The 19,191-nt window shown below is 45.4% G+C and overlaps 1 long non-coding RNA gene across 2 annotated transcripts; it reads right to left on the bottom strand.

Annotated features, from left to right (window-relative positions):
- Window positions 1–616: 616 nt before the first annotated feature.
- Window positions 617–17,779, bottom strand: LOC148148062 (uncharacterized). 2 transcript variants are annotated; one of them, XR_015759308.1, is made up of 4 exons: window positions 17,738–17,779; window positions 1,790–1,963; window positions 1,247–1,533; window positions 617–826 (listed from the first exon to the last, which is right to left on the bottom strand). It is a non-coding gene; the product is annotated as an uncharacterized LOC148148062 (long non-coding RNA). The 2 variants fall into 2 exon arrangements; XR_015759307.1 differs by lacking the exon at window positions 17,738–17,779 and adding an exon at window positions 4,251–4,390.
- Between the last annotated feature and the right edge of the window lie 1,412 nt (window positions 17,780–19,191).

Below are 19,191 nucleotides of genomic sequence, written 5' to 3'. Positions count from 1 at the left end.
ATTTCTTCTTCCCGTAATTGTGAGCCATGAATATTGAAGCATGGATTTAGGAAGAAAGACAGAGAAGGATCACAAGCTCAGACAGAAAAGACAAGATCTCAGACATGCAGTAACAGATGCCAAGGGACATAACAGTCATCACAACATAAACTGACAGAGTCATAAACAGAGTCTTAAATAAAAATATTTTTCAATCCAGTACAGTGACTTTCATCACTGTAGAAAGTACTTCATAAAACTTTTAGTATGTTAATATTGAAAAATTGAAGGCGAGAATGAAATTATATTTTGTCAATGTTCTCTATAAAGAAAAATGCAGAAGTTATTCTAATCATGATATGGATAATTATACATGAATAGGAAAAGGTCATCTAATAATTAGAATGGACCTGTTGAACTAAAGCTTGGCGTTGTGTGATTTCCAACTTTGAAAATAACGTTGGGTTTCTCAAGAGAGCAACGGTTATGAAACTCAAGTGACGACAGCTTGACAGAATAAGGTAGTTTGGAATAATTGAAGCAAGAATGGAAGTGTTCTATTAATCGTTCATGCATTTAATAGTATACTATGTCAGTATTTTTTAACACACTACAACCGCTCCAGGGAAGTTAACAATGAGGCACATTGCAGGAGTCACACTTGGTCCATTCCAGACATCAACCTCCCCTGTCTTGACATCTCCATTTCTATCTCGGGTGCAATGTCCAGGCGGATGAGTGCTAGAAAACCCACAGACTCTCCTCGCTAGACGAACGACACCCTTTCCCTGCCAACAGCAGGCAAGCAGTCCACTGCATTCACGTCATACTTCAGCCGATAATGCATCTGCTTGGATGAAGAGACATTCCACTATCAAGCATCATAGATGTCCACCCATTTTGATCAAAGTGTTTCTCTGCCTTGTCATTCAGAGATCCCTCGAGCGCACCTCCTCCATTCCCCACTGCGCTGCTCTCAAAACCACTTTACACAAATTAAAAAAAGTTCACCCTTGCGTTCAGACAACGGCTGACCAGTCTCTACATTCAACCAATAATCCTTAAACACTTCTGACAACTCTAATTGAACCACAACACCAAGAATACGTTGCTCTCACCAACCCCCTACCCCTCATGAGTACATCAAGTCTCGTTCCAGTCCCCAGATTTTTGGTGACATTGCCCCTTAAACGCACCCGAACCCAAAGGCACATTCCCATACGACTTAAGGCATGGAAAAACTATTGGCACACTACCACTCACTCACCTCCATCCCGGGTCCCAAACTGTCTTTCCAGTAGAACTGATGTTCACCTTCTCCTCTCCAAACTAGTTTACTGTATCCAGCGGTTCATATGAGGTCTACTCGTCTTCAGCGAGAGCAAGAATAAACTGAGGCCACGTTTCACTAAGTATCTCAGCCTGGCCTGCAGGAGCCGGCCTGACCTCCTAGTCGTTGACTGTTGTAATTCGTTTTCCAGCATGTCCATCCTTCGCCTCCTTCTTTGCCACAGCGTATCTGACTGCAGGTTGTGGGAAACGGCACCTCATTCTCTGCGTGCAGAGAATATGGACTGAAATGAGTTCTCTAATCTCAAATACCTTCATTTCCTATCCCCAGCACCATTCCAGCCCCTCCCCTGTCCCCCTCTTCCATTCCACTAACCAAGCATTTTTTTTCCAGAAACAAAACGAATGCATTGTTCCCATCAACCAACCAGGCCGTACCCTCTATTTGATTTCACGTGTCCCAAACACACCACACTGCGATCCTCAACCACTACGCTGCTTAATCTATGGATCCACTTACACCCATCTCCAGGACTGAAGGAAGGTCACACCCGAAACTTTGATATCTTCACCTCCTGATGCTGCCGGACTTCCCTTGTTTTCCAAGCCTCCTGCTTGCCTGCCTTGGATTTCACCATCTGCAGTTTTTTTTTGTCTCTTCTGATTTCACACGTAGGCCGACTGATTTCCTCCACTAAACGAAACAGGGAGAAAACTTGTCATGATGCGAGTTTATTTAATCATTAAATTCAAATTTATCGACTATGATTGGATTAGAATCTATATACATATAGTGATGCTGAGATTACGATATCTGAGCTTCTACCAGAATTCCTTACATTTGCTTGTGTCTAAGTTGTTCGCACTGCTTCCTCACAGCGTGAGACAACCAAGTTCAGTTGCAGCCTCGGAAGACAGCTTGTGTGGAATTTGCACGTTCTTCCCATGTGTGAGTAAGCTTTCGCCAATATTCAGAACACGTGCACATCAGGTGAATTGACCAAGCGAAATTGCCCATAGTGTACAGGGATGTGTAATGTAGGTACAATCGTCAGGCAAAATGCAGAGTAATCGGGTCGGGGTATGGATCTGAATGGGATACTCTTCGAAGGATCAGTGTGGACTTGTGGGGCCAAGTGACCTGTTTCCACACTTTCGGGATTCCATTTTTTAAAAAAAGAGAAAGAAGAATCTTCCCCGTGTGTGTGTGAGTTTCCTCCGGGAGCTCCGGTTTTTGTCTTTAATCCAAATATATGCAGGTAAGGTGAATTGGAGATGAAAAATTGCACATCGTGTTCAAGGTTATGGAGGTTAGGTTCAAACGTCAGGAGTAAATATGTAGCAATAGAACAGGGAACTGGTTACTCTTCGGAGGGTCGTTGTGGTCATTTTGACTATATGGCCTGTTTCCACACTGTCAGCAATCTGTGAAGGATTCCACTGCAGCCGTGCTTCTTTAACAAACCTAACAGTAAATGGTTCAAGATCCATATCAATTATTAATCCCTCTGGCCTTTGAAGTTAGTGACAGGTAAGCGAAGGGTGAAAACCAAGTTTAATAATTCCACACGGCCGATTTTTATGCAACTCAATTGAATTCCAGACCATCAGACTTGTGCTTTTGCAATTTCTGTGAGAAAGGTTTTTTTTATGTTCAGTTACAAAATACTGGGTTATGAAGATATTGATCCAACATTGGACTCAAATGCGGTTGTGAATTTCGGAATGGTAACAGGTTTATGGAAGAAACTGTTATACTGAAACTAACATAGTTGCAACAAGTGTGGCCAATTTGCAATATCGCTCAATAAGACAGAATTCTGTCAAGAAACAAAAATCAGCTTCTCCCGTGAATTATTGTGCACGGTTTGTTAGTTTCACAGCTTCTCCCATCCATCTCAATACCTTTTCATCCCTATCTATCGCTCTAATTTATTCTCCATCCCTTGCTGTCACTCTCTCTCTCAGACACTCCCAATTGCCATTTTGCGTCTCCATCTCAACTCTGCAAAACACAGTCTCCTTTCAAACCCACAGTTGCTTCCTCCTGTGTCTTTCTTCACTCGGTCTGTGTGATATCTTCATCCTTTGATCTAACCTAATCTGTTACCGATCATGCTCGCTCTACCCACATCCATAGCTGTACTGACTTCTTCCTGATCAATTTCTGTGCCTGCATGTGCTCGATGTTATTCGCTTTCTAAATGACAATAATCTCTGATCTTTTTCTCCCCTAATTTAAAATCTTACTACCATCTGTTTTAGGCTCGATTATGCACAATATTTTACAACATCAGACTGATAGTCAATATTGTAAAATCCGAATAAACATAAACCTCAGAATAGGGCGAGACGATTTCCAGCTTCCTCTACGTATTATAAGGACTGGAAAACAGAGTTGTACTCATGAAAGGATTTATATCAAACGGTTTTTCTTGGCACAGTGACTCAATGGGTAACACAGCTGCTTCACTGTGTAAGACACGTCGGTTCAATTTCATCCTCAGGCGACCATAGGAAGTTTGTACATTCCCCTTCTGTCTGCATGGATTTCCTCTGAGAGCTCCGATTTTCTCTCACAGTACAAAGATGTGCACAGAACGTGGGTTATACGTGGTAAATAGCCCATAATATCCAGGGATGTGCAGTGTCGATGTGTGAGCCATGTGGAATGCAGGCTGCAGGTTTTGGGGAGCTGGATTGGACATTCTTTGGAAGATTGGTGTGGATTCCATGGACTGAACGGCCGGCCTCCACAAGAAAGGTATTTGGTTATACTTATTCTGATCGCCAGGCTCACAAGTAAAACCTGGTAAAAATTGATGACTGTCTACTCCCATCTCTTGGCCAGAAGTCTTTTTCTCAACAACAATACTCAAGGAAAATGACAATTTGTTAACCCTTTGAAGATACAATCAGAAATCCATCAGTTGCTCATTTATCCCTTAGAGCCTGCATTGCTAATAGATAATTTCACACACATTCATCCTCATATCGACATGCATGAATATTTCTGAATATCCCTGCTTTTCTATCACTTCATTGGTCATCAAGGAACGAGCTCTGCCGTCATGACTTCTTTTCATTAAAAAAATCATTTATTAACCTTTGATGCCCAGAATTCTGCTGACTCACAACTGCCCCTGAGAGATCGAAAACACCACACTTTTTAAATATACATGCCCCGTTTTGTTAAAGTAGGACTGAATGCTAGAAATTAACAACGCAAACTCGTTGCAGATACGACGCAATCTAAAGCAGTGTAACACTGTGCACAGACTAACTCACTTTGCTCAATTTTTAAACGCAACAAGATGTTCTGAAATAAATCAGTTTGAACTGTATCAAGAACATGCAGAGCTCACATTGATGTTCAACATCAACAATTTACAAAGGAGATAACCAGGGATCTGAACAGCTGCTAGAATCGGCTAGTGACTTCGCTCTAACTCATCAATTACTGCTTCTTCCATTTCTTAGATAAGAAACTGTTTTAATTAGTCTGGAATTGATAGTTCAGCAAGATCCTCTGAACTGACCCATTCAAGTGGGCCCTGGAATACAATTGAAATACATCCTGACTAACATGGTTGTGCATCTCATCATTGATATTCGTTGAACTCACTTGAGCAAAAGCCTTACATCAGCTGCAATGATACCGTTTTCAAAAACATGTTATAACTGCTCAAGAAATAAAATCACAAATTGATGTCAACACTTCTGACTAAAGCGCACATTGCGGAAGTCATTAAGGAGTGATCCCTCAACAATGAAGGGTAGCTTCATGGCCTTCACTTACCTCAATGACGTTACTGATGAAGAGTCACTGGACTCGATAGGTTACCTCTGATTTTTCTTCACAGATGCAGCCAGAATTGCCGAGTTTCTCGAAAACATTTTGTTTATTTTGTATATTTTACAGACAATGCACACCTTGTGTATTTCATTTAACATGTTACTGTTGTATTTGCCAAATGTAGAGAAGTCATTCACAGAGTGAGACCGATTTGGAGGTGCCGGTGTTGGACTGGGGTGTACAAAGTTAAAAGTCACACAGCACCAGGTTATAGTCCAACAGGTTTAATTGGAAACCAACTAGCTTTCAGAGCGACGCTCCTTCATCAGGTGATTGTGGAGGGCTCGATCGTAACAAAGAATTTATGCCAAACATTTGCAGTGTGATGTAACTGAAATTATACGTTGAAACATTGATTGTCTGTTACGCCTTTCATCTGTTAGAATACAGTGATAGATAGTTTCAGAGTGAGACCGATTCCATTGTCTTCCTGTAGTTTCTCATACTGATTTTGTCTGATGCACGTTTGATGACATTGAAACTTCAGAATCTAGTCCAGTGACAGCTGTGGGAATTGTTCCGAACTGGACAAGCGCCGTTCACAACTTTTCAAGAAGAAACCCCCGAACCTAAACTTTATTGATTTAAAGGCATGCAAAAAGTGCAGTGTTCCAGATGTGATTAATTTCTTCAAGCTCCTAGGCTTTAAGCAAAACACACTTTCTTCTTTAAAAAAAAGTTAACACACCGCAAAGAATGCAAAATTGGCATCACTTCCACTCTATTAAATGGTTGACCAAACGTATACTTTGTTCAACTATTAATCCTCAACTGTTAAAATGTAGCAGCACCACCAAAAACCATGATTCCCGTAGAAGTGTGACTGGAGACGCAACGTTAACTCGGGTTACTGTCTCGAGATGCTGCCAACCCTGCTGGCTTTTTTTCCAGTATTTGCTGGGATTTTTTCTCCCATAAACACAGATTCTTCGTTTTAACCTGCTATCTTCAGTCATGAAGAAAGGAAAAATAATAAAAAGAAAAACGCTGGAGCGGCAGACAGAGTACGCCAGTTTTTTTTCAGCAAAAGGGGCAGATCTGTGTCTATGAGCTTCAATCTCTTTCCAAATCCCACCCCAACTTAAAATGATGCGTAAACTAAAAACCTGTTTCCCGGTGACAATGAGTCCACCCATATATGCTGCTTTTGTTTACTTCAACAAAAGGAAACAATTCAAGGATCTCAATGCTGTTTAGCCACTGATTCTGAAGCAGACATTGCAACAACATTCGGGCAAAATAATTTTCGCAAGAGAACCAGTACACAGTTATTAGATTAGATTCCCGACAGCATGGAAACAGGACTTTACGTCCAACAAGTCCACACCGATCGTCCAAAGTGAAACCCGCCAGGACTCATTCCCGTACCAATAATTACACCTGACTAACGCATCTAACACGATGGACAATTTAGCATGGCCAAATCACTTGACCACCACATCTATGGATTGTGGAAGGAACTGGAGCACTCAGAGGAAACTCCAGCAGACACGGAGGGAATGTGCAATCTCCACATAGACAGTCGCCCGAGGAGGGAATGCAACTATCTGCAAAGCACAATAAGCAAAGCTTACTCGGTAGAAAGCTTCCTCAATAAGTCTCAAGAAGTCTCATAACATCCCTGGCTAAGTACATGTCTTCTTTGGCAACACTTAAACTTCCTCTTCCTCGAAAGCCTGTGCACAAATCGCAGCCGGAAATAGTTGAGAGAATAATCAATATTGTTCAGACAGCGCCTTCGAAACTCACTCTCTATTGTCTACAAGAGCAAGGACAGTAGATATTTCAGAACATCATCGTCAGATCCGCACTAAGCCTTCGTCAATCTCATTTGCCAAAACAAAATTCTGTTCCTTAACCATCGCTGAATGGGGAGATGCTATGGCTTTGACAGGTGCATTTTATGCTCTATTTTGTTTTTGAAATTAGTGGACGTTGAGACAGAATTGGCGAGTGTTCTACCTGAAGCCTTCAAAGCAAAACGTTTATGAGCCCTTGTATTTAATTTGATGCAAGAGAAGAAGCCAGATTGTGAGGTATCCCACAAAATCACAGTTTTAGTTTCAGCTTTCTGTAGCTTTTGTGGTTGTGAAAGCGACAAGTCTCACTCTCTCTCTCTCTCTCTCCAATTCTCTCTCTTTGTCTGCAACTCTCTCCCTCATCTCTCTCCCTCTCCCTCCGTCTTTCTGTTTGTTCTAGTTAAAAGTTGAGTTGCTCTTTCTGGTGGTACAACTGCAAGTGAGACAATCAATGCAACTGAATTAGGATTTTTGTCCACGTGTGGTGCTGATGAGGCATTTATACGTTTGAATTGCTAATGGTAATTGTTTTGTAGGGATTAAAACTAGATCAGACAGGTGAACTTCAATATTTGCTCCTCAATATTTGCCAATACTTTCTTTTACACTGTAACACAGCATCAATTCGGAAATGAGCTCAATCACACTGTGAAATATCCAGGCGAATGCACTGCAAAATTAGTAATAGCTTCTGCCTATTTAGAGCGACTGTAGACTTGTTCCTGGCACAAATATGCTGATGACAACACTGGAACAATGTCCAGGACAGAATAAGCCTCAATGTGCAAGTGAATATACATATCTCCTCAGTCATCAACGGTTGTACTATCTGACTGAGTGACAAGTATGAGGCGGTGAATTCTTTGAATGGACAAGCTGTGATTTGAAACCTGCGGCGTTGGTACTGCATTTAGTTTGCCGTACATTCGGCTGTGCATTGTTTCCTTAATTCTTTTTGTTGTACTGAATAATATGCACACTTAAACAATGACTTAAATATTGTTGGGGAGATTTCACTGGGGTGTTTAATGTAGGGCTAGGGAGGGTGACACTTCCAGCCCTGAAATGGTTAACAACAGCAAGGCGAGCTGCTGCAGGCGACTGCATGACTGCTGGAGCTTGTAAGGGATATGCATAATGTTAATTAAATCTTGGAGCCTGTAAATACCAGCCAGCATCAGTTGCCCCATCGAAACTCGGGATTAATAAACAAACTGATCGGAATCTGTAACTGTCAGACAAGTGTGAATTGCTCTATCGGAACCTGTAACTAGTGAGTGTGAATGGCTCTATTTAAGTCTAAAGTTGATAAGTGTAATTGACAATTTAGTTAAACTGAAACTATTGAAAATGGCTAGCCTGTCAGACGCATAGTATTTCCTTGAAACAATGAACTATTGAATACGGGATCGGAACCGCTCCCGGGGATGGCTGAGCCATTGTCAAGCACAGCAGGAGCTGGACAGGCACTTCGATGCGTCCAATAGGAGGACGGATCCCCAGCGCGCACAGATGAATGGACCAATGGGGAAGGCGAACTAACCGGGGACTCCAGGCAGCGCGAAGTCTAATTGTGTCAAGTTTGAACGGGAAGGGAGAACGCCTTCTCCAACGAATGCATGCTTATAGATTCGTTGTACCAGTTAAGATTCTGTGAATAAACTGCTGTCTGCGTCTAACCATAGTTGCCAGTGTGAGTCTCTCCTTCCGAAAGAACACGCAAAGACGGGACCCTGCGGGTCCGTCTTAACATTTGGTGACCCCGACGCGGGAAGGAAAAGAGACAACGGCAAGGTGGCAACGTTGGCGGATCAGGGAGCAGACAACCTTCGGCCGAAGTTTTCTAAAGGTGAGGAAGCGCCTGTTAAACCTAAGGCTTCCAGTAGTTAGATTTACTCTCAGTTAGTTTCTTGTCTGCTCTCCGACCCTCACCAACCCAAAACAAACCTGATCAATTTGACAGCAGCATCGCAGAGTCCTGACTGGTAAGCTTTTACTAACCTTTTAACTTACCTAGAGTGTTTATTTCAGAGCGCATATCTGTTTTTAACTGAATGCCTAGCGCAGCTTTCGGAGCCGGAGTGCACATCTGTTTTTGCCTGAGTCCCTAGCGCAGCTTTCGGAGCCGGAACGCATATCTATTTTTGCCTGAGTCCCTAGCGCAGCTTTCGGAGCCGGAGCGCATATCTGTTTTTGCCTGAGTCCCTAGCGCAGCTTTCGGAGCCGGAGCGCCTATCTGTTTTTTACATGAATCCCTAGCGCAGCTTTCGGAGCCGGAGCGCATATCTGTTTTGCCCGATTTTGCAGATAGTTCTGCCTGACGATTACCTGACGTTACCTACCTGAGCGCTGACCATATTCGACTTCCTGGATCCATGTTACTGAGCACTTAAACCTGACGGATTTTTGGTTTGTATATTTGTTGTGACCACCGAACATACCCGGGGTGACAAAGGTCGGAGCTCTTCTCCTGAAGAGGGTTTAACCGTACAGACGTCTGCCTTAGACCGGTTGTTAAGAGCAGAGATCTGCCACGCGAAGGTCAGGTTTTGAAAGACGTACTGTTCTTGAAGCGGTTCCCTTCAGGGGAGATCCGACATGGGGGACCTGAATTTCGGACCACCTCAGTTGACTCACCTCAGGACAGCACGTCCCGGAGTGCCCTGGTGGCACTGCAGGGACGGTGGGGACATGCCTATTCATAGTCAGTTACTGCTGGATAGCGTAGCCCTGCATAAGGAAACGTTGGACCTGGTGATTGCCCAAGCACCAGAACAAATGGGGATTATCCTGACAAGATTGAGGGAAACATTTAAAAATCCCACATTAATGATCAAGATTCTGGACGGTCTCGACAGGTCACCACATTATTCGGCTCTCCAAACAATTGTGCGAGGCAAGCCCCCCGCTGGGTGGGCACCCCCGAGCACTGATAGCTCCCGGGAATGGAAAACAAAAATGGTTGTGACCTTTACTCCGCACTGGCGATACAGACCGGTTTGTTCCCCTCATGGCCCAACTGTTTCGGACGGTCTCACCCGGGAGCGAGACTTTTTAGCCGCGACTGTTACTTTACCCGTTGATGCATACACTGACGAGTCCACCCCAGTCCCGAAGACCCCCGACTCGCGGCCACCAACAGGGGAGATATTGGGGGAGATCAGGGCCAAGTTAAGGGAGAATAATACTGCTATGGAAGCTAAAAGAAAGGTCCGTAACCTAGACAATAGACTCAAGCTGTGGCGGGTCAAAACTGGTTCCCTAAGAGGGAGCAAGTATGACTCCCAGCTAGATACCACCTCCTCGGAGGACGAGGGGGAGATTATTGGGGATTTTGATAAGGGGTCCTACACATCACTCCCACGGCCCCACGGCGGCCCAATGCAGGGGACTTTCGCCACTATGCCACCCGTGCAAGCGCCTCTCCTCGCCACTAGTATGGAGGTAGAGAAGTATGTCCCCTGGTCACGGACAGACCTAGACGCCCTGGTCAGGAGGCTTCCTCAGATTGCCAACGGGGCGTCTGCCTGGATAGCGACTTTCTAGAGAGAGACCTGTCATGAGAAACGAGCGCTGGCGGATTTTAGAACCATAATGGTACGCATCCGAGCAGAGGAGGCGCTAATCAGGACAGAAAGACTGGCTAGGTGTTCCAGGTCAGATGAAACTGTCTCGTTTGACCTCTACCGAAATTTAATCTGGCGGTCCCTGTGGGACAGCTTCCCCACTACTTTCTCACTGGACGCGTTGGGGACCCTCAGACTAAAGGACGGGGACGACGTACATGAATACCTGGGGAGGGCCTGGGACCTATGGCAGGCTGGGACAGGTGAAAGGCCAGATAGCTCTCCCTTGGCAATAGCACATTTCCGGAGGGGGTGACCGAGGGACTACCTGCACCAGTGCAGAGCAAATTGAAAGACCTGGTGGGGGTGGATTCAATGAAGGAGGACATATGGAGGAAACAGGTACATCACTATCTGAACAGGCACCGTACCTCGGAAAAGATGAAAGTCGAAGGGCAGGCCTCCAAGACGACTACACATATCTTAGAGCAGTTTGGGAAGATTTTAGAGCAGGTGGGGGCAAAGAGCGCCGCGCGGGAGCTCGTGCCTCCAGCCACCCAGATGTACAGTTCCCCACAGCCCAATGCACGCAAGGCCCTGCCACGTCCCAGCCCTGACAGGGCAGAATATGACAGCCATGTGTCGGCCCACGACAGCCAACAACAGCTGTCTTCAGACGCGCAGAGGCGGTTCCGGGGGGTGGGGGAAGGCAGCGCGATCACTGCTGGACATGCAAGGGAACTGACCATTGCTTCCAGAACTGTGACCAGAGGGTGAGATGTTGGTCCTGCAATGGGATTGGACATTTCGCCCTCGAGTGTAACACAGGAAGGGAAGATCGATTTATGACTAAACACTCGGGACTGCGTCCCGGGGAACGGGATGGACGGGACAGTAATGAGAGACCCCGGGATATGAATAAACGGAGAGGTTGGGTTCAGGCCCGGGGCAGAGGAACACAAGGGGTAGTACAGGGTGCACTGATGGGGCCCGATGAGGAGCACAGCTACTCCCGGTGGTCTGAGGAAGAGTGCTGACGGTGCCCACGAGAATCTTGCAGTCCCCTGGCCCTCAAAGCGGCACCCCCCAATAGACCCCCTATGATTCGAGGAAAGGTGTGTGGGGAGAATTTCCTATTTCTGATTGATACAGGGGCATCTGCCTCCACAATTACTAAATTACCAAGGGGCCTGACCCTCTCGGGCAGGATACTGGAGACTGTGGGATTCTCGGGGAGGGTCGAGGAACAGCCTTACACCGTGCCAGCAACAATAACCATCGGGGAACAAAAGATCTCTCTGTCCCTACTCCTGGCCCCGAAGTGTCCAGTTAACCTGCTGGCGAGGGATGCTCTTACCAAGTTAGGGGTCTGTATCCACTGATCAACTGAGGGGTTGCGACTCCTATGGCCTGGGGATCCCTCCCCGGACTTAAGGGGGATGGGACAATTCTTGCTTGCCCCCACTTCAGGGGACTCGGAGTTACATCTGTAGACATTTACTGGATTCGGCTGTTGTACGTGGTGGAGGGAAGGGGATTGATGGGGGAATTTGAAAACTGGCTCCCATCTATTCCAGGCTCCCAGACGTACCTCCCCCCAAAAGACCCCTACCACGTAACGCTAAATTATGTCGCCCATTATGACCCTGAGTACGACGACCGCTTCAACGCCCACCTGGGGGATACAAGGGATATGATTAAACTCACGTATCTCATCGCCGGGAAGGAAGGGATTGCCGCTGCAGTCAGCCTGCATCCGGACCAGGCAGAGTGGTATCAGTTAGGGGAACAGGCTGCCCCGCATGTCACACTCGCAATAGCACCCGGATCAAAGGCCCGGAACCTGGGACCCATGGTCCTTGCCGCACTAAGATGCGAGTACCAAAGAATAGGAGAAGGCCTCGATGAGGTGTCACTGGATGGCTGCTTCCAGAGACGCCCCATCGATGTGCTAGAAGAAGGGGTTTACGAAAAAATGGCGGTGGACAGGTCCCTCCTTTTGGACAATGTTGACCACTGGAAAGCGGCACAAATGCTGCGTGATATAGACCCCGTCCTCTGGACGGTACACCCGCAGGACACTGGCCAACTGGACGGGGCAGTCCACCTGCAGCTGAAACCTTCTGTTAAACGCTGCATCTGGGTGACACAATATCCTCTCACCTGAGAACAGAGGGAAGGGATTCGCCCAACAATCAGGGGACTGCTAGAAGTGGGGGTCCTCAGGAAAGTGAAGGGGGGACACTGGAATACGCCAATCCTTTCCATCTCCAAGGGGCTGGGCAAGGGGTGGCACATGGTCCATGACCACCGAAGGATACATGAAGCCACGGAGACTTTAAACCTGAAGGTCCCTGACCCCTACGTTGCACTGCAGGCGCTCACGCCTGCCAGCCGTTTTTTCTCTGTCATAGACCTGGCTAACGCATTCTTCTGCCTTCCACTGCACCCAGAGTGTCAGGAGTGGTTTGCCTTCACCTTTGAGGGAGAGCGGTACACATACAATCACCTCCCGCAGGGGTACAAAGACTCCCCAGGCCTGTTTAGTGAGGCTTTGACCCCTATACTTAAGCAGATATCGCTTCCCACCAGTACCACAATCATACAGTATGTCGATGATTTGTTGATTGCCAGTGAAACTGACACCCAAATTTTGGAGGCGGTCCGCACCTTGCTGGACAGCCTTGTGGCAGCCGGTTTTAAGGTGAAACGGGAAAAGTGCCAGATAGCCCGAAAATCAGTTTCCTTTATGGGACGGATAGTGGGAAAAGGGGGCACCACACTTTCAAGAGCGCACAGGGAAGCAATCCTCTCCTATGGCACCCCTATAACAGTACAAGACATGATAGCCTTCCTGGGGTTATGTGGGTATTCTCGCACCTACGTCCCTGACTTTGTGAATATAACATCCCCACTCAGGGAAATGATCACGGAGGTTGGGGCAAAGAGGCTCAAGAGTCAGTTGCGATGGAACGCGGAGAGAGAGAAATCATTCAAGGAGGTGAAACAAGATTTGGCAGCAGCGGCCACGCTAGCGCACCCAGACTATAAGAAAGGTTTCCACCTGGACGTGGCAGAGACTGGGGGTATAGTAAACGCCGTCCTCTACCAAAAGGACCGAGGCTGCAGGAGAGTGCTGGGGTATTACAGCTGCCGTTTAGAGCCCATTGTGACAGGACAGCCAGGCTGTGCCAGATTTGTGGCAGCAGTAACGAAAGCGGTAAACAACACTGACCATCTAGTACTCTGTCATCCCTTAACTATTCACACAGATCACAGCATAGGAGACTTTCTGGCCTCCAACTCATTCAGCATTTCATCTGGGCGGCAGGTTAGAATTGAGAATGCTCTTCTATCACCGCACATTACGTTTGCATCCGATAGGGGGAGTACGAGGAATATGATGGTGGGAGTGAATGGGAGATCCTTGAAGCCCCACGACTGTGTGGCCAGAGTGGCTGAGGAGAGGAGGATACGTAAGGGGTTGCACACAGAACCCCTGGCCGAGGCAGACTAGGACCTGTGCACCGATGGCAGCAGCCGTCGGGAAGCAGGCGGCGTACGAGCCTCGTATGCCATGGTCAGAGATTCAGGAGGGGGTAAAGGGGTGTACAAAGTTAAAAGTCACATAGCACCAGGTTATAGTCCAACAAGTTTAATTGGAAGCCAACTAGCTTTCGGAACGATGCTCCTTCATCAGGTGATTGTGAAGGGCTCGATCGTAACACAGAATTTATAGCAAAAATTTGCAGTGTGATGTAACTGAAATTATACGTTGAAAAATTGATTGTCTGTTAAGCCTTTCATCTGTTAGAATACATTGATAGATAGTTTCAGAGTGAGACCGATTCCATTGTCTTCCTGTAGTTTCTCATTCTGATTTTCAATCTTTTGTCTGATGCACGTTTGATGACATTGAAACTTCAGAATCTAGTCCAGTGACAGCTGTGGGAATTGTTACGAACTGGACAAGCTCCGTTCACAACTTTTCAAGAAGATACCCCCGAACCTAAACTTTATTGATTTAAAGGCACGCAAAAAGTGCAGTGTTCCAGATGTGATTGATTTCTTCAAGCTACGAGGCTTTAAGTAAAACACACTTTCTTCTTTAAAAAAAAAGTTAACACACCGCAAAGAATGTAAAATTGGCATCACTTACATTCCATTAAATGGTTGACCAAACGTATACTTTGTTCAACTATTAATCCTTAACTGTTAAAATGTAGCAGCACCACCAAAAACCATGATTTCCGAAGAAGTATGACTGCAGATGCATCGTTAACTCGGGTTACTCTCTCGAGATGCTGCCAACCCTGCTGGGATTTTTTTTCCAGTATTTGTTGGGGTTTTTCCTCCCATTAACACAGATTTTTCATTTTAACCTGCTATCTTCAGTCATGGAGAAAGGAAAAAGAAAAAAAAAGAAAAACTCTGTAGCAGCAGACAGAGTAAGCCAGGTTTTTTTTTCAGTAAAAGGGGCAGATCTGTGTCTATGAGCTTCAATCTCTTTCCAAATCCCACCCCAACTTAAAGTGACGGGAAAACTAAAAACCTGTTTCCCGGTGAGAATGATTCCACCCATTTTTGCTGCTTTTGTTTACTTCAACAAAAGGCAACAATTCAAGGATCTCAATGCTGTTTAGCCACTGTTTCTGAAGCAGACATTGCAACAACATTCTGGCAAAATAATTTTCTCAAGAGAACCAGTACACAGTTATTAGATTAGATTCCCGACAGCATGGAAACAGGACTTTCGGTCCAACACGTCCACACCGACCGTCCAAAGTGGAACCCACCGGACACATTCCCGTACCCAATAATTACACCTGACTAACGCATCGAACACGATGGACAATTTAGCATGGCTAAATCACTTGACCACCACATCTATGGATTGTGGAAGGAACTGGAGCACTCAGAGGAAACTCCAGCAGACACGGAGGGAATGTGCAATCTCCACATAGACAGTCACCCGAGGAGGGAATCCAACTATCTACAAAGCACAATAAGAAAAGCTTACGACGTGGAAAGCTTCCGCAATAATACTCAAGATGTCTCATAGCATCCCTGGCTAAATACATGTCTTCTTTGGCAACACGTAAACTTCCTCTTCCTCGAATGCCTGTGCACAAGTCGCAGCCGGAAATAGTTGAGAGAATAATCAATATTGTTCAGACAGCGCCTTCCAAACTCATACTCTCTATTGTCTACAAGAGCAAGGACAGTAGATATTTCAGAACATTATCGTCAGGATCCGAATTAAGCCTGCGTCAATCTCATTTGCCAAAAACAAAATTCTGTTTTTTAACCATCACTGGATGGGGAGGTGCTATGGCTTTGACAGGTGCATTTTATGCTCTATTTTGTTGTTGAAATTAGTGGAAGTTGAGACAGAATTGGCGAGTGTTCTACCTGAAGCCATCAAAAACAAAACGTTTATGAGCCCTTGTATTTAATTTGATGCAAGAGAAGAAGCCAGTATGTGAGGTATCCCACAAAATCACAGTTTTAGTTTCAGCTTTCTGTAGCTGTTATGGTTGTGAAAGCTATAGGCCTCACTCTCTCTCTCGCTCTCTCCAATTCTCTCTCTGATTGTCTGCAACTCTGTCCCTCATCTCTCTCCCTCTCTCTTCGTCTTTCTGTTTGTTCCTGTTAAAAGTTGAGTTGCTCTTTCTGGTCGTACAACTGCAAGTGAGACAATCAATGCAACTGAATTAGAATTTTTGTCCACGTGTGGTGCTTATGAGGCATTTATACATTTGAATTGCTAATGGTAATTGTTTTGTAGGGATTAAAACTAGATCAGACAGGTGAACTTCATAGAATATTATTTAATATGATTCAGCCAGGGGTTATTGGCTGACAGATACAATTAAAGTGTGGGAGGTTCTTTCCTCTCGAAGAGGTGTCTCTGAGGAAGCCGAACTTATATCAAGTGTTACGCACTTGTCCTAAACAGTGCCTGGGTAATGGGATGCCGGCCTCTATGGAGTAATTTCAATGCACAGAAAAGTAAAACAGAAGTGTGACTGAAACATTGGCTCGCAATAATAGTCATTGATTTGGAGTAAGCATTTCAGGCATCCAGCCAATATTTGGAAAACTGAACACATTAGATCCAAAAGTTTAAAAATTGGCCAAGCCTGACTTAAAATACATTCTTGTTTCTGACACAGTTTTGCTAGTTCCAAAGTCATCCTGAGTTTGGACGACGCTCTGTCATTTTAAATCATACGTTTACAAAATCTGCTATCAATGACTTTCGGAGATACAGTGTCAAGACACTAGCACTTCTCAGGACGAATAGAAGTTTGTCCATTCCACATGGGAAACACAATGGCAACTTTTCCAACAGAATGAGGGGCTGTGGGGGTGGGGGAGATTTGAACGAATTTGATGTTATCGTTGTCAATGTGGATTCACGCAGTAGTATCTCCCATGAATATTTTCACTATGTCCTCTGGATCTCATTGCTGGTTAGAAACGTAATTCACTCGCTGAATAAAATTTTGCAAACAGACGACAATGTAAATGGATAGGGATCATCGAAACATCTGTTAGCAATTCTTTTCGACAATTTGCTCAATTTGCTGTTCCTCATGCGAATGACTTAACGCTGCGTGAGAGAGGTTTAATCCCGCAGTGCCATACTCGGCCATGCACGTTGAACGCTGTTGCATTGCTTATGTCCATAGGCAGATCCGAACCACCGCAGCCAACGCCAGCTGCACTGCTCCAGCAAGCAGCCTCACTCAGAAACAGACTTGCAGGCAACGATTCCCGTTGTTTCAGCTCCAGCTAGACTGAAACCAAAGGTAATGGCCTCGATGTCTCCAGATCGTTGGACTGACACTGAATAAACAGCAGTGAACAGCTAAACTCACATTATAATTTGGCATTGTTAATCACAGTCCGCATTAAAACCAGGGGATTATAAATTGGAACTTCAGAGCTGCTTCCAGCATTTTATAGAGCAAAATGTCCAATTTCCTCTGAAATCCTGTCTGTTTGCTTTTTCGCGGCCATTCTTACCAGGTTTGCTAACACTGCGCACACTGCCATTCCAGCTAAACAGTTCATGTATATGTCTGGTTGAATGACCAACACACCGCCCTCCACCCCAATGATTATGTATGCGAAATGAAGATGGGTGCACGGTGTTTCCTTCGATGTGCCAACTCTCCAAACTCAAGTCATTGCCAGTCACTGATAGTACGAACAGCCAGTTCTTGGGATCTGTCACCTACCTGTCTTCAGATCCGCAAGCGACTTCCTGGATGGGATCGTTGTTTGGTCTTTTTTGGCACACGGTACGCCCCTTGAGGGAAATGCACACCATATCCAAACGGGAACTCTGCTTCTCTCTCTCTTTCTTCGAGAATTTATGATCTTACTTTCTAGGCAATGAGGAAATGTGGCGCAATGTTCAACCCAGACAAACGTAGATGAATCTGTCGGTGTCAGGGACGGTTGTCTTGTACAAAAAGCAGCGCTCCTATTGGGCGCCTCACCTGTTTTGCTATGCTCGCTATTCTGTCATTGGACAGTGAATCCTTTGTTGAGGTTTATTGCCTGTTGTATAAAAACAGGAGTTCATGTGGCTTCGATAGTCAGAAAACAGCGATGGTTCTCTTTGAGCTGCTCCTCCTTTTCTGCTTATCTCCAGGTAAGATGCGGACTTCTTTGTAAAATTTTCCTCTTTTGTACGTTGACAGAGAAAAGGAACGCTGAGTAGGTGTCTAGGAAACGCCGTGACAATCAGCGGTTGTCGCTTCCCACTGCTCTGATGCTGATGGGAATTCACCGTTCTTTTGCTGCTCAAAGTGTAATCTGAAATGTTCCCTGCTCAGTGACAGCGATGGGAAAGTTGCATTAATTTATCGGTTCTATAAGATGCTTAGATGTTTGTATTCATATAATGCGAAATTCTGAGAGAGCCCAGAAAACTTCCTTGGTTGCGTGGTTAGAGAGAAATCGATTTAGAATTAATTGGAACTCATCTATTAAACGGGGCTATCGACAAAATTGCCCTTATGCTGAGGAAGTGAGTGATCGGAGGCCGTGTCAGAATGGGACAGGGCGTGGGATCCACTCCGCAACCGGACCATGCAGTACCCATGAGGCGATATACTGTGGATTCTGAAAGTCGTCAACGCAGGGCGGCACAGTAGTTCGTACTGTTACAGGACAGCTTCACGGACCGGTTTGAATTTCACCATCGGCGACTGATTGCATGGACTCTCCCCTGTGTCAGCTTCGGTTCCATTAGGTGCTCTGGTTTCCTCTGACAGTCCACGGATGTGCAGATTATGTGTGTTTCCGAAAATGCAGGGTGAAAGGGAAACTGCGGGATGCACTGCGGCAGGTGTGACTGACCAAATTGTCTCCCTTTACACTTTTGGGAATTAATAACAACCAAAACAGTTTTATAAAGTCAGCTGGTCTCGTATCATCCGCAGAGACAGAAAGCTGAGTTAATAGTTCATAACTGACACAAATGTCATTGATCTGAATCCTTGTCAAAACTGTCGACAATGCAGACAATAGTGACAAGCACTCTTGTATTTCTTTCGACATCAGGGATAATGGGAACTGTGCCTAACAGCTATCCTGTTTCCACATCTGGGAGAGATAATATATCCCTTTATGGCGCGGTTTTACCAACTGCATTTCAGTGAGCAAATTCTCATTTAGGCCTGAC

The sequence above is a fragment of the Chiloscyllium plagiosum genome, unplaced genomic scaffold (assembly GCF_037043375.1).
Source record: "Chiloscyllium plagiosum isolate Xiang-an unplaced genomic scaffold, Cpla_swu_hap1 HiC_scaffold_14, whole genome shotgun sequence".
Classification (NCBI taxonomy): domain Eukaryota; kingdom Metazoa; phylum Chordata; class Chondrichthyes; order Orectolobiformes; family Hemiscylliidae; genus Chiloscyllium; species Chiloscyllium plagiosum.
This window is presented reverse-complemented; position numbering and strand designations above follow the sequence as displayed.